Raw genomic sequence first — 15,864 nt, forward strand, 5'->3', positions numbered from 1 at the left:
GCCGAACAATCTGAAGAAATCAATGAAGTAAAATTGTGGGAAGGCACTGAACAATTGATGTTTATGGAAGGTCGCTATCAAGTCCCGCCAACGCTGATTTCAAAGGTTCTTTATTTGTACCACGATAGCCCAGAATCTGGAGGACACGACGGATTTTGGCGCACCTACAACAAGCTAGTCAAGAGATTTACGTGGCCTCACATGAAAGAAGACGTCAAGCAATACGTTCGTTCATGCCACCTTTGTCAGGTCAACAAAGTGAAATATAAGCAGCCTACGGACGCCATGATAATACCTTGCCACTCGAACGTGCCTTTTGAAATTATACACCTTGATTTTGCCGAGCTGAATAAGAAACGAGAAGGAGTCCGAAAAACGCAAGCTTTTCTTCTGGCCATAGATGAATGCACCAGGATGGTCGCGGCACGGGCAGGAAAAGAAGATGCGAATAGTGTCATCGCCCTTCTCGAACGGGAAATGTTTAGGACAACCAGGACGATTGTATGTGACAACGGTCCAGCGTTCAAGAGTGAAAAGCTTGCAAGATGGGCTCGAGACCATAATATATCAATCAAATTCTGTGCGCCATACCATCCCGCAGCGAATGGGCTTGCAGAGCGTGCTATACGAGATGTAAAACAATACATCAGGATGTACGATAGTTTCCCTGGTGGTTGGAAATGCTCTTTAGAAGCAGCTGTACGACATCACAATCGCTCCTACACCAGTGGCTTGGGATGTAGCCCGCAGTTCGCGTCTTCAGGAGAGACCCCTATTCTTCAGGCGGACCGTGAATTGGGGCTGTTAGAAAATCTCAAGATCGTCGAGGAGAGGAAACAAAAATCGCAGGAGGAGAGGTACCGTAAACGAATGAAACAAAATTTTGACAAGAGACATTGCGTAGATATCCCAGACATTCAAGTCACCGACCTCATTCTAGTTAGGAAAGGAGTAAGAGAATCCAGTGCCAAATTTTATGGTCCTTACTCTGTGACAAAGACAGCCACTCAGAAAGGAATATTGAAGACTGTGTGGTACATTGGTGAACGGGGCACAGTTGAATGTGCTTCGATTGGAAACGTTTTCAAGTATTACCCCAGGAGGGGTTAGCAAAAGAAAACTGGAAGGGTGAAGCGGTATGAGCCTTCGAATAGAAGATGAAGAAGCGCGAGAACCGGGAAACAGGAGAAGAGAAGAAGGAAGTGAAAAATAAAAATGTAGACAAGATGGACGCCAGTTCCACAGCAATGCTTTACGTCTACTGTGTCCTTTAAATAGGAACGCTACAATCATCATCAAAAACGCTAACGCTAACTCGTTTGCGTTGCGTACGCCCGCTATACCCGCTATTTCGCTTAGCGGTCAGCGCATGCGCAGTGACGACGCGCTATTATTTAGCGTACGCAATGGTATAGCGTACGCTTTACTAACTATTCGCAGCGGCGGAAAACGCGCGGCGGCAATGCATGGGAAACGAAAGCTCGCGAAAAGCTTCGCAGCGCCGCGCCGCTGTTCGCTCAATCGCATGCATGTGAAATAGGCTTTAGTGGAGCTGCGTACGAAGAATCAGTTTTAGCGGAGCGCCCGGCTGCGTCCAAAAGGCATGTGCTCGCTTGCCGCGCCACCTTGCCGCAGTAGATAAAACTGCTATAAACATACTACTGACACGTGTACTTGTATATCTCTATCGGGCGACCACATGTCACCGCCTAAAAATATTATAGCACAGCCCAGGACATGCCTGCATGCATCGGAAGTTTCTCGAAAGTTATCGATGGTTCTATCCGAAGTTGTATGAATTGCCACAATAAAATATTATTCTTGCATTACTCAAATGTTTCAAGGCATTGCACGCAATACATTGCACTTTCATTTGTTATAGTTCTAATCCTTACATTAACAAAGCCGTTACGCTGCGTTGTAGCCAGAGCAAGGTCTTTTGCCGTCTAACATCTAACACGTGGTCTGCATTCACAAACGTGCACACATGCGACAAACGTGTTGTTCATCTTCGATTTACGCCTCCACTGTTCTCCCAGAGTTTCGGTGCATCGCACTGCTAGAGCACGAAGACACGACAACAAGGCAGAGCGTTTTGCAAGACCCGGTGCTACGGAATCAACTGAAATGGGAGGCAGTTTGCTGTGTGAAGTTCTTTGCAGCACGCGAAGAGACCCGCTATCGGCCCACGAACTTCTGAACGCGGATACCATATATGCTGATCTTTTTAGGTCGTATTTCCGATTTTTAAAAATCACATATTGAGGCTTCATAATGCCTTAAGGATGCCAGATGTAATCACAACAGCTCAACGAGTGACTGTGTCAGGAGGCAAGAGTTTGTGCATTACGCTACGCCGGCTCTCGTACCCCAATCGGCTGTGCGATCTTGAGCACTTTTTTGGCAGACATCGTTCAGTTATTTCACCAGTGACAAATATCGTTCTTCCACATATCGAAAGTAACTTAAAGCACCTTTGGAAGGACGCAAACAGTCACTCCTGGCTTGACATCGCTACCTTGGCGGAATTTTCACAGGTAAATATCAGGCATTTGGGTTCGTCTCCCGTCTTTATTTATTTATATTTTTTTCACACGTAAACTTTGCAGGCCGTGCATTCCAATACTGCACCCCTGGCTAACTGTTTGGGCTTCATCGACGGCACCGGGAAGGCTATCTGCGGCCCGTCGACAAATTAAAAGATATTTTTTTCTCCGGGCACAAGCGCGCCCATGCTGTAAAATACCAGTCCATCATGTGTCCAGATGACATAGTCTGCCAGCTAAGTAGACCATACTTTGGCAGCAGAATGATACAGGTGAGTTGATACAATAAGTTCCTATTCTCAAGTCGTTACTAGACGTGATCGACGCAGCCGTCATGTTTAGTTTCGTGTTTATTAGCGTGAATGCATTCGCAATGTCTAGGTCAAGAACGGTATATTTTCAGCAAACGCAGCAATGTTAGGAAAATAATACATGTTATCAAAGCACATAAGCAAGAACATCAACTGTAACACGTGTATTTCAATAAGGTAATACTCATGCTTAGTAGGCAGAATAAAGCAAGTTCGTTTTCAAAAAATATCAAGCTACTTTAGGGCAACATTTTAAAATGTAACTGGATTTTTTCGAAGGAAATGTCACTGAAACGCACAAGTTTTTTCATAATTTGTTGCAACTTGCGGCAGGGGAATGTTGTTTGGTAAAGCAAATGTAGTTATACAGCAAGCGTGTATGAATGAATGCGTGTTGAAATAAGAGAAGTGTAGCAATACTGAATACTGAACGAAATTTAATTAGGGCTCTCCTGACAAAACCAGCATATTTCCTAATGACTGAATCATATTAATATCGAATTTTTTATTGAAATCTGCAACGACTCCTAAGAACTTTATAAGATCAACTTGTTTATTTCAATATGGCTTATCTGTAATTGTAGATTCCCAGCAAATACATTTTTCAGGCTGTGCGACTGGCACATTTGTGAGGAGTGATAAGGTTCATTAAATTCAGAAACGGTGCAAGCAGCGCCGGTTGTCTGCCGGGTTGCTTACGCTTCAAAGTTCAAGGGTGCAACTGTGCCACGGCAGCACCTTGTCTTGCACACTGTGCAATCGAGGGCCCAGTTGCAGGCAGCACAGCTATACCACATAGTATCAGGGCCTATGTGCAGAGAAACTTGGCTGAATAGAATAGACCTCTAGGTTAGTTTACATTGTGTACTTTGAGACGTCAAAGATAATATGATGCGACATGTAGAGTGAGGTGATGCAACCCATAAAACTGTCTACTATTGTCTATTCTGTTTTGTTTGCAGCGGTTTTGGGAGATTTGTGCATATTTTTAGTGCAAAAATTACTTTGTGATCTTTCAGGCATATTCCGAGGAAGCAAGACGTATGAGAAACTAGAAGAGCTCGTCCAGGGTCACAGCTACTGCATCTATGGTGATCCCGCAAATCCTCTGAGCCCACTGCTGCTGAAGCCATGCAGCGGGACGTCTTCAAGTGGGCACCAGTTGCTGTTCAACAAGGAAATGAGTAAAGTGCGCCAAGCTGTCGAATGGGGTTTGGCCAAGATTGCAGGCTTATTTGCACTTGTTCATTTTCGCGAAAATAAAAAAAAACTGTACCGCCAGAATTTGCCACGAATGTATAAGGTAGGTGCTCTTCTGGCCAACTGTCACACCTGCTTCTATGGCTCGTAGGTGTCCACTTACTTTGGTCTTGAGCCACAAACCTTGGAAATATACCTGAATTCGCAGCACAGTTGAAGTATGAGTCCTAGTTCTACCAAATATTTTTTTTTCAAAAAGTAAGAATGGAGATGAATGTATAAAGAAATTCTCAGCAAATGTTAATTGCACACCAGCCCATTAATTTTAATGTAGTGTATCAAGAAACCAATTTTTGGCAGTCACATAAGTAATTGTTTCACTTATGAATGAAAAGTTAGTAAAATCTGAAGAGTTTGGCAGCTTAATGATGAAGCGACAAAAAACGCACTATTTGAATAGGTATGCGTGATGCCGGCATGGCCGCCATGATCGCCCCACCGGGCACGTTGGACACGCCGGAGGCCCTTTTCCAGTACTGTCTAAGGTATCGGATAACACATTTAAGCTGAGTGAATGCTGTATTTGAAATATTTCCAAATTAGTCCCTGCGCATGCAGAAAGAGACGGTAATGGTAATCGGAACCCACAATCCCCTAGCAGTGTTCCTTTGTTTGAGCAAAGCTCTCAGTCCTTTTCATATAAGATTCCTACTTCGGTAGCTATCCCCATTCCTGCGGTGAAATCATCTTTAGCCGAAAGGCGAGATGATCAGGTACGTGTTCAAATTCCGACTGACGTGCCCAGTCAAAATTCTTTCCTAGCAGCGTCGACTGCTGAGCGCTTAATATGATCTGAGGGTTCCATTCAGGCACCAGTTCCTACGTCATTCACAGTTCTACGTCCGGCTGTGGCGCCCAGCTATGATGAAGTTCTTTTGCTGATAGGCGTGTAACTGAACCTATAGTGCTTCAATGCAGGTACCTTCACAACGAGTGACTCATGTGCTCAGTCCCCATGCTTTCTCCGAAACAACTAACACTCGCGTCTCTGAGCCTTCGTGCTCACATACAGTTCTTCAGGGTATTCGCTCTGCGCTGTGCCTGAGGAGCATGTCAGTGAAATTTCATATTCTTTTGAATCTTGTTCTCCCTTAGAGTCGTCTGACAAGCGCTTCAGTGAGCTAGGCAGCTCAAACGTCGTCGGGGGCTCAGCTTTGCAGCAAACCTCATAAGTAACTTCGGAGTCCTTGCTGGCACCTGTAGAGGGAACTGAACTGGAACTGAACCTCAAAGATTTTGTTTCATGATTATGTTTCATGTCTTTAGATTTCCTCGTTATTGTTTTCCTTTTCTATGTGGCATACCAGGACAGGTGTTCAGATAATTTTTGGGCTGCTGTGAAGGCCGTTGTGTTCTTAATTTTAGTCGTGTTCTTACTGACTATGAACACAAGCAGGGACTTTCTTGTGCTTATCTGCTCTGCAGTGCGCTTGCAACATGTTTTATTTTTCTGTTTCATCTCTTTTGCGTGTTTGTATTTGCACTGAAAGAAAAAACAAGTCCGCTATTTTGCATCACTGTTCTCCTTTTCTTTTTGTTCTACAAGGGGGGAAAGGGTTACAAATTCCTTCGGCATTGCATAATGGTACCATTAACAAATGTATAAGGATGTTCCTTCCCCTGACTTATATTCAAAAAGAGGAGGATGAGGTTAGATCGGGGTTTCAATTTGGAAAGCGAAGCTCCGATATAACAGTGTGCCTTGCAATAGAAAAGTTTACTTTTGTTGTTCATTGCTCGCCAACCTATGTAAAAACTCAATGTGTAATGTCACTAAAACGTGTTTCCTCGGAACATACGTGCTTTTTGGTGTGTGATAGAAATGCAAAAAATGATTTAAGGAAAACAAAAAAAAATTTTGGAACATCTGCTTTATGCACGAAAGACTTTCAAGAGTTAAAGTGCCACAGATTTGTAGTTGTCGCCCTCAAACTGTTGTTCTTGTCTCTTACTCGTGTGCACCTTTCCTTTTTCTAGCTTGTGCAGCACTAGTGTGGTCAGAGAAGACTTTTGACAAGTGATTTGCGAGATAACTTTTAATAATGCGAAGGCCAGGTTCTAATCCAACTTGTTTCATCATATCTACTGTGCCTGTACTACCATTGTTGAAGTGACTATCACTACAGCAAACCTGAGAGTCAGCACGTCTAAGAAAATAATAAAGTGATACATCTGTAAGAAATCTCATATACAACTTTGCCTCATGCCTTAAAGAGCTCCTAATGCAGTCCAATGTGTGCAATGTGCCTGTTCAAATGCCTAGGGTGGTGTGCGGGCCCTTTAAGAACACTACAGTTTCAGTAGTGACGTCATGAACGTGTAACGTGTTGCTGTGTAGAAGTCACCACACCTTGATCACCAGGAAGCAAAAACAAAAGTGAATTAGATGACCCAAAGGTCACAGCACATGGACTCTGTGTAGCTGGCATTGTAAAACAGTTTGTTACGGGGGAAGCTAAACAAAATGAGTGTATTACAGGCTCGGGTGGCTCTCTTTATGCACATGTCTTTCGACATTTTCCAGACGTTCCGGAAGCTGCTCCCTTTCTTCTGCTCGACACTGCATTTCATACCTGTGAAGGTGTCAAAATGATGTTGACAATTCAATCACAAATTGAGAAATACTCAAGCCACTCACAATATGCTTCTTTGTGAGTGCAATTCATTTGGTTAAGGAGAAATTCATTATTAATCTGGCCCAAAATAAGACCGTGCGAAATTTGAGTGAAGAATAAGCAGTTTTGTAATGGCTGAAGTGTACTTAATTTGGAAACGAAATTGTGTGTGTGTGGGGGGGGGGAGGCTGACACTGCGCTGAAAGCCTCATCAAATTTATTTTGAGTAATAGGCAGTCTGATGTAGTTTCAGTTTAGAAAAGTGACATCATTTCAAACTTAAATACTTTGGCTTGCCTGAATTATTAACGGATGAATAGATTGCATTTTTCAAGCAGGTCGATGACGCTCACGCATAGACCTTGCCAGACAGTGTTGGAATTTGAGCTATTGGGTCCATCTGATTTGCCTGTACGACTCTGAACCTGTTCATGGCGATTTACGAACAACGCGACACTGAATTATTGCTGAGACACAGACGTGGTGCAGGCCTTATGTTTTGGCTAACTCATGCGCACAGAGTGCATAAGTTGTACGGTCTCAAACTGCTGTTATGATCGGCATTTCTGGATAAATACGCACTACACTTGCGTAGCCAGACAAGACGCAAGTAAACAGGGCTTTAACGGTACTTGCACATGTCTGCTGCACTGCTGTACCGCATGTGCAGCTGCACCCAGTTGGCACCGACACTAGTGAGCGTGCAGAAAAATGTTTAACCAGTCCTACACCATGTTGTACCGCTCAAACGAATGTTAGCGTGCAGCACCTTGTGAACCATTTCAGGTGGTGCAGGCAAACCAAACAGACCTATTGACAGTGCTGCGAAATTCTTGAATATTTGTAAACATAACTGTCTTATTTTTCAAGTTAATCAGCCCCAAAACAAATAAAAATCAAATTCTTGCTCGACATAAATCAGCTTCACTGAGAATTGACTTTCACGCAATACCTCCGCAGCGACGCGAGGGAGCCCTTGTGCCAATATTTGTGCGGAACAGATCTCAACTCTTCAACGTGCACAAGCTGTCCTGCACCGTCTGCACATGTGTGTCCTGGCCTTCGTGGCCCAGTTTCAATGCTATAGATGGCGTGCGCATATTGCTACACGTCTTAAAACTTGGTTGTCTGCCAAGCATGTGCACTGTTGTCACATTCCACGTATCCTGATACATAGATTCCTGTGTGTGCGTCAGGATATTCGAAATGAACTTGTGCAGGAGTATGCACACTCTAGAACATGACACAGTACACCATCTAGAGGTTACATTCCCATGCTTAGCAAGAGAAAGTACTGCAATTGTACATACCATACACAATGGGAAGAATATGGGTATCGAAAGGGCTAGGTTTCTTGTTGGCCACATCTGTAAACAGAAACATGCAATGACTGATCCAGATAAATCGTGATGTAATGAGCACCAAATGGACTGCAGAGAGGGAGGTAATGGACAACCCATTCATTACTACTCAAGATGTCTGCGCAACATATACCGCATGTACCTTTGCTTTTCTTCTTTGTGAGCGAGCTTCTTTTCTTCGTACTCTAGCCTACATTATGCAAGGGCCAGTTTGTCTTTTCAGAAAGCAAATTCATGTTCCTTCCCTCTGGCCAGGAGCTCCAAGCCAAGCTCTCGTCAATTGCAATCAGCAATGTTTGGCTCACGCTGACATAGCACGCACGGACTGAGATGCTGCAGTAGAACTGCTTTAGATTAGAGCAATCTCGTTTACAGCCAGCAGGTGCATATCATGAATCTGCTCTCCATTTTCTCCCTGTCAGGCTATGGTGAAAGACCAAAACAAACAAACAAAAACTAACGACTCCCAGATATCTTAAGACGAGAATAAACAGACTCGATTTTTGTTCCACATGCAAATTTGTCATCATGCTGCACACTTCGGGCGTTCAATCCCCCGAGTAATGACTACATGCACTGCTCTTTACTCCCGAGTATGCACCACTCAAAGTGCGTGCGCACTTGGCCAGCTCGTCTGTGTGAAGTCACTGCGCTTTTCTTTTTTCCGAGAATTATGGTGTAAGCGAAGCTATGCTCTAGCGGCCTATCAAAGCTTCCGAGTGTCATATGGCTACCCCGCCGTACTATTTCTGCGTTAATTAGGGGAGCTCTTCGAGGAGCCGCGACCACATCGTCCCGCGGCCTCTCGGAGAGGGAAGTTTCGACCAACAGTCTGCGCACCTCTGCTTTAGCGGCTGCGCCTTTGCCAGCACTAGAGTGAAATCGGTCACACGAACCATCGAGCATACCGGCTGACGAAATCTTGGCTGGGGTGTCGCCAAGAAATCATCCCTTCTAAAGATTTCAACACCTGAGGGCTAGGTTGAAAAAAGTGCCTATTTCGTGGACTTCTAACCTTTCATAGCGTCCAGCCTTATCTTCCGGAAGCACCAACCGTTTACGGTACTCGTCAGGAAATGTCGTTGGCACGTACGGCGGGGACGACACATCCTTGGACGGCGCACCCCCAACGAAATGGACGCTGCATATCTTCGTGTGCCGAGAGGGCTCCCAGTTTGTTCCGTCGGCAGTGAAATGTGCAGATGTTAGTGGCACAAGAAAAAAAAACGCAGAGCGTGAAACGGCCGAGAGAGATGACACGGTCACAAGAACCAAACTTCCTTTTTTCGTCACACAGCCGTGATCCGCTGTTGCCGCTGCCCGACAAAGAACGGACGAGTTGAGAAACCGTGAAACGTCGTCCCCGCTGGGCACGACGTGTACCTGTTCGTACAGCCGACTACGCAGCAACTCATTATTCCAGTCAACTACGCGTTACCGACGCGGTCACGGCGTACGCGTCTCCATGGCGGCATAGATTCGTATTCCGGCGGCAGTACGGAGACGTTTCCTTCTGCTCGGGTTCTCTACGAGTGTCTTATCTAACAGCCGCGCGGCGGCGCGTCAGTCGCAGCGCACGGAGCTAGAGGCTTAGCCTCAGGCCCCCTTGAGTACCGGTCGACCCGCGTGAGGAGGTACCTGAAACCTTGGTAGGGCGGATGAGGCCCCATCACGTCTAAATGCACGTGACCAAAACGGCTCTCCAGTCGTAGAAACGGTTGCACCGCTGAACGTATGTGCCGGGTCACTTTCACGACTTGACAGGCTTCGGAGCTTTTTGCCCAGCTTCGAACATCCTTGTTGATACCTGGCAAAACGAAGTAGTCTGTGATGAGCCTCGGTGTCGCTCTGATGCCGGGACGGCATAGTACATGCAGTGAATCGAATACTGTCTGCCGAAACTGATCGGGCACGAACGGGCGAGGATCTGCTTGCGATGTGTCACAAGTGACCAATGTTGTTGTGTAGGGAAGTGGAACCTCCGCAAGCTGAAGTGATGAACCTTTACTCCGAAATTGGCGCAGTTTGGCTGGGTGGAGGTTAGAGCTTGGAAATCCAGAGGGCCAGCAGGCACAGAGCCGATCCGCGACACTGCGTCTGCTGCCTGATTTTCGGTGCGAGAGATGTGGCGGTTTGAGATTTGATGTCCTCAAAAATGCGGAGATAAAACAAACTTGCTGAAGCTCACGTTCTGAGTAAGATGGATTGCTGTTCTTGAAAACGAAGCTAAGGTTTGTAGGCGGAAATGCTTGACAGCGCAATAGGTGGCCAACATCTGCCTCCCGAAGGTGCTGTAGCGAGATTCTGGAGGTTTGAGGCGCTTTTAGAACAAGCCCAGAGGCCTCCAGTCTGTGCCGTTGGGCTGCTTCAGTACTGTACCCGCTGCCGTGGTCAACTCGTTTACCATAAGGAGAGTTGGCGCGTCGGGTAACGGATCAATCAGCAACACTGCAGTCGCCAACCGCGCTTTGGTTTCCTGGAAGGAGTGTTCGTGCTTCGAGAACCAGTGGAAGGTAGGCGGTTTTTTGGAGTGACGACATAGCAGGTCAGTCAGTGGATGAAGAAGTTGCGCGCAGGATGGCATGAAGCCCCTGTCAAACTTTATGAGCCCCAGAAACTCGTGCGACTTTCGGAAGGCGGTTGGAGAGGGGATGTCCTCGATTGCCCACACCCATGATTCCAGTGACTAGGTGCCTTGGGGTGAAATGGAATGGCCGAGAAAATCCCCCCAGGGCTTCAACTCCAAAAATTCATTTCTGAGGCTTCAGGACTAGGCCGTGCTCATCCACTCGCTCAAATAGAAGGCGAAGGTGCTCTTTGGGCTCTTCGTCTGCACGACTTGCAGTGAGAATGTCGTCAAGGTAGACGAAAATGAACGGGAGCCCACACGTAGCCTTGTTCATGGACCTTTGAAAAGTTTGCGCCACATTCTTCAAACCGTAAAGCATACGGACAAAATCAAATAAGCCGAATGGAGCAGTGATTGCTGTCTTCCGAATGTCGCTGGGTTCATCAAGCATTTCGTTGCATGCACTTATAAAATCGATCTTGTTGTATATTTTGGTTCCTGCGAGACGAGCGCCGAAGTCATGTGTGTTGGGAAGGGGTTATTGATCCGGAGTAGTGACGGCATACAAAGCTCGGTAATCACCACAAGGCCGCCAGTCGCAACTGTCCTGCTTTGGAACCAGATGAAGAAGTGAACACCAATTGTTGGAGGAAGGACAAATAACGTCGAGCTGAAGCATGTGTTCGAACTCACAGCGGGCGACTTCCAACCTCCGTCCAGCGAGCATCTGTGGTGGTCGCGCGGCGACAGGTGAGCAAGTGCTGGTGATATGATGCGTCACCTTGTGTTTCACGGGCAACGCATCGTTTCGTCGTAAGGATGGTACATTAAGTGGGATATATATATATATATATATATATATATATATATATATATATATATATATATATATATGTCCTTTATATGTTCTTTGTATGCATCCTTTGTATGTCCTTTATAGGTGCCGATCACGAGCACTCACATCTAGGTTGAAATGGCTTAGAAATCCGCTCGCAGAATAGCAAGGCCGACATCCGCGGTCAACCATACATCTGTGAGAGTGCTGGAGTCCGATGTCTAGCGTTATTGACCGGTGCCCATACAATGGCAGTGTTGTTCACTGCGTGGAGAGTGGGTGTGGACTTGTGTGGTTTCGGCCGTGGTGGTAACGATCGATAGCTTGACTCCAGTGTCGACGACGAGGCGGTTGCTGGTGATGCGGTCGACTACAAAGAATAGGCGGCTTGTGCTAGGGCTTATGTGGCATGCCGCCGTTATTGACTGACCAGTGCGTATCCCGTCCACGAACAGGAGTGGGTGCAGTGACTTGCTTGTTCGCGAAAGTGACGATGATACCAGCACAACTGCCGCGGCGAGTCTCTAGGTGCGCTGCGAGACTGTGAAGGCGAATGGTTGCGCCGAAGTTGGTGGCCAGTGTTGCCACCCATCGTCAACTTCTCCAGCTCACTGGTGAGGCGTTCGACTGTTTCCTCCAGGCGCGAGAGTTTGTTTCCTGGCCCTGAGTCCCTAGCAGCGGCGATAGGTAGCTGCGCCGCAGACAAGCAGTCACATATGCGGTCAGCGAGTGCAACTAGCCCATCGAGACTCATCACGTTGGAACCCATCAGCACCATGCGTGCGGACTGGAAAAGGCGCCGCAAGAACAGCTCGCACAAAATTGGAAGCTGGCTCTCGTTTGCGGAGTGGCCACCCAGCAAGTGACGCAGCCGGTGCATGAGTTGCGACGGTCATTGGTCGCCGAGTTCCTCGGAAAGGAGCTGTTGAAGCCTACTCGTTTGCCATGGGTTGAGGCGTTGCAGGACCGTGCGTTTCAGGTCGTCGTATGCTGTCGACGAAGGCGTACCCGCTAGCAAGTCGTCTATGGCATCGACGATGTCGGAGGGTAGCGCGGCGGCGACGTGCAGGTACCTTGCTGTCTGTGAAGTGATGTGCTGGAATTGAAAATGGGCCTCTACTTGTATAAACCAAACTCGAGGATTGTTGTGTCAAATGATAGGCAGCTGAAGCTCTTCGGCCATGACAGGAGAGGTAATCGTGGCGTCTTCTCTGTCAGTGGCAGTAGGAGCAGCGTCATCCATGGCAGTGTTCTAAAAAAAACCTAAATGCCCTGAATCACCACTTGTTGCGTGCTCGGTTTAGCGGAGGGAAGTAATACACGTTTTGACCGGTTGAGAACGAAAATTCGACTGGCTTTAATCCACACTAAAAACGGGCTTGCCGAGGGGCTGTGGCTGTGGTGGCGCCCTTGTCGGGTAGTCACCTCACTTCCAAAAAAGAGCAGGCGGCAATTATTCCCACATGGAGGCCAGGCGAAATTACGTGAGTTTCCCAGAAGCAGCGACGTGTAGTGACAGATGGTCACTACACATCAGTTATTGCTCACAAGTGTACTGTGAGCAATAACTGTGAGCGCGCTGCGGCGATTCCAACAACGATGTTTCACAGCCTAGACATGTGGTATCTACAATGAAAACCACTTGGATATTGCAATTTGCTTGCAAAACGCGGAAATTGCCTACTTTGTCCCCTTTTTTAGTTACTTTCGTGAGCAGGCGTGCCTCAAGAAGCGGGGTGGGAGAAAAACCGAGCACGTGCTCCCTCCCTCTCTACAGTACACCCACCTACCTCTCCCTTCCTGCCCTAATCAAATGTGAGGCCGCTGGTCCCAGGAAATATTTCCTGGCTGCGCCACTGGTGCATATATAAGCACGGGATGGCCGTAAGTGTGTCTTGTAACCCCTTTCTTTGTTTGCGTCTGCTAAAACAAACGCCATTTATGCGACACTGTAATTTGTCGCATTTATCTTTACACTTTTATCGTTCATAGCAGTAGGCCTGAACAACTGTACCTGAAAATTATCAGCTGGCAAAAGACATACTAGCTAGGTAAATTGGCCTTTTGGAAGGAACAAGCTTCCTAGCTTATGCCTATTTGCCTAAGGTGATTTCCATTTTGCCAGCAAGACTTTCGCGATAACAAAAACTGCGCAAACGTACGGCCTGATCACCACTGTACCTCTTAAAAACATGAGCAGCTCGAAAGGCCAGGCCGTGTTGGCGAAGTCAACGTCCTTGGCGAGCGCCGCTCTTTTGGAAGTGCATGCAGCCGTTGAAAATTCTGTTAAATTGATCGCGCACCCATTTCCACTGCTATTGCGCCAAATCCGGGGCCACTGCAAAGACAAATGCAAAGGTGTTTGGTAGACAATTGTTAGCACAAAAGGCTGACAACAAGTTGGCGAATCTACATGCTTACCTTGCTTGCCCTTTGATATCTGGCAGGACGGCGGCCAGCACTTCTCTCCACACGGCCACTTTCACGTTGCGGTCTTTATGCTGCTTGTACGAGGCCATGTACAATGGGGGCCGACGTTTCGCTTCGGCGATTATTATTTCATTGTTAATGCAGCCGGCTGCAGCTGAAACGTTCAAGAGCTGCCAGGATCAACTACCGAGACGCGCGCAGAACGCCGATCCCAACGCACGCATTTTGCTTGCACAACACGCGAAAAAGTCTTTCTGCAAGTCACATTGTTTCGCCGTGGTCACGTGAGGCGCGTCTCGTAGGCGTAGAAATCCTAGCAGCCCAAGGACTACGCCTACGCGCGTCGGCACACGACGCAGCCTCCGCCGTGCACATCCAGAGGCGGTTTGCCGAGTGCAGACGCGTTCTAACGTGTATACGCATTCGAACGCCCTCTCCTTATACGCATTCGAACACCTCCTCCTATTCCACGGCCCTCTCCTCCTGTAGCGGCTGCAGCATAGGGGTCCAGCAGTGGGAGAGGAGGATGATAGTGCTCTGCTACGCCCGCGCTCGCACTGCGCTGCGCACAACAAACTTATGATGAACCGACTTATGTACAGCAACCTCTATTACCAGTTCACATCTGCTGGTTAGCGGCTCGGATCTCTGCAGAATTACGCAATAAAATAATAAATGCTGCCTGAATATCTTCACTGCAACAAGTGTGCGCCTTCAAGCGCATCATTAATTTAATAAAGCGAGTAGCTTCCTAGAAGAGTTCGCCCATGCACTTAGATTGGCCATAACCACCTGTGGTCTCTCTACAGCCTTGTCAGTAGTTGTTTCTTTTTTTTTCGGTTTGCAGTTCAGTTTCGGTTAATACACTGGTAGTGTACCGTTAAACTTTCTAGGCAGAGCAAATTGTTTTTGTATTTTGCTTCACTCCGTTACTGCATTTCTTTTCTATTTCAGAATACCAGTACTTACCATACAAGTAAAATCCAGCGAGAACATGACCAGCGTTTCGAAGAATCCGAGATACGATGCCGGCCTTTACGCAAGAAATAACGAGGCACAGCGACAAATAAATATTCAGATTCTGGAGTTCTTCAACCTGACCTTTGCTCCAAGCAACACGGAGTGTGAACAGTTTCTCGATCTCGGCTGCGGTACGGGTGACTTCACTCGCAGCGGCCTTCTTGCAAGGTGCCCGCCGTGCCGCAGGATCGTCGCAGTGGACGCGTCCGAAGAGATGCTCTCCTACGCTCAGGAAAACTCCGCGCACAGCAATATCGTGTTCGAGCACCTTAACATCAACGACGATGTGGCTGATTTCGCCGCTAAGTACGGAACTTTCAGTCGCATCTACTCGTTCTTTTGCCTCAACTGGGTGAAAGACCAGGCGAAAGCGATAAAGAACTTGGCGAGCCTGCTCGCACCTTCGGGTGAATGCCTTCTGTTATTCCCTGCCTGGTCGCGTACGATGATGCTTTGGAGGAAACTCGGACGTCTTGAGCGGTGGAGCAAGTATGCACAGGTGAGACTATCAATGCTCGTTTGTTGCGCGTACGGATATTTCAGTGTATTCATGCGTAGTCAGTCACCTGCTCCTGAATTCGCGCTATCCCGCAGGAGTCATGTGCCTGATTGAAAGATTTTCGTCAATTTATTTTCAGCTGCTTCAAGGAAGCTTTGGAAACGAAACCTATGCAGAAACCTCTATCGGACACAAGTGTTTGAGGGCGGTTTCTTCAGAATTTTCAATTTGACGTAGCTTAAAGGAGCCGAAGGCTGCCACTTTAAGCAGCCTTCGTAGAGAACAGGCCGCGCGCTCGCCTGTTCCCTTTCAAGGAGTCAGCAACGCGCGTGGCGTGCGTCCTCCGCTGTGATTGGTTGGCCTATTCGGCTATGGAACAGTAACGCAGCACCCATGGATCATGAAAACCCGGCGAGAT

The 15,864-nt window shown here is 47.3% G+C and overlaps 1 long non-coding RNA gene across 1 annotated transcript; it reads right to left on the reverse strand.

The window, feature by feature from the left end:
• Positions 1-6,274: 6,274 nt before the first annotated feature.
• LOC139050967 (uncharacterized) lies at positions 6,275-14,152 on the reverse strand. Its single transcript, XR_011509167.1, has 4 exons — positions 13,919-14,152; positions 13,679-13,835; positions 8,043-8,099; positions 6,275-6,690 (listed from the first exon to the last, which is right to left on the reverse strand). It is a non-coding gene; the product is annotated as an uncharacterized lncRNA (long non-coding RNA).
• Between the last annotated feature and the right edge of the window lie 1,712 nt (positions 14,153-15,864).

This window comes from Dermacentor albipictus, chromosome 10, assembly GCF_038994185.2.
Source record: "Dermacentor albipictus isolate Rhodes 1998 colony chromosome 10, USDA_Dalb.pri_finalv2, whole genome shotgun sequence".
NCBI classification, from domain to species: Eukaryota; Metazoa; Arthropoda; class Arachnida; order Ixodida; family Ixodidae; genus Dermacentor; species Dermacentor albipictus.